The sequence below is a fragment of the Wasmannia auropunctata genome, unplaced genomic scaffold, assembly GCF_000956235.1.
Source record: "Wasmannia auropunctata unplaced genomic scaffold, wasmannia.A_1.0 LD336043.1, whole genome shotgun sequence".
Lineage (NCBI taxonomy): Eukaryota > Metazoa > Arthropoda > Insecta > Hymenoptera > Formicidae > Wasmannia > Wasmannia auropunctata.
Window position 1 is genome coordinate 165,052 of NW_012026847.1, and position 520 is coordinate 165,571.

Here is a 520-nt window from a genome sequence, read left to right on the forward strand (position 1 = left end):
GTACCTGGGTTACATGATTTCTCGGAACGGTATTACGTTAAGCGGAAAGCATACTGAGGCGATTAAAAATATGAAACCGCCTCGAACTATTCTGGAAGTTCAGCGATTTTTGGGTTTAGTTAACTATTTTAGAAAGTTTATTAAAAATTATGCGCAAATAGCGAAACCATTGTATAATTTAACTAAGAGGAATATGGTTTTCGACTATGATGATCGATGCAAACAAGCTTTTGAAATGCTTAAAGCAAAGTTGTTGACTCGACCGATTTTATCTTTATATAATCCGGAATTAGAAACGGAGTTGCACACGGATGCATCCGCTTCGGGTCTTGCTGCTATCCTTATGCAAAAACAAAAGGACGGAAATTGGTCGCCAGTCGCATACTTTAGCAAAAATACAAATGATGCTGAGTCGAAATACCATAGTTTTGAGTTAGAGATGTTAGCCATTGTCCGAGCAATGGAACGTTTTCATATATATCTACATGGTATTCAATTCACTGTAGTCACAGATTGCAAC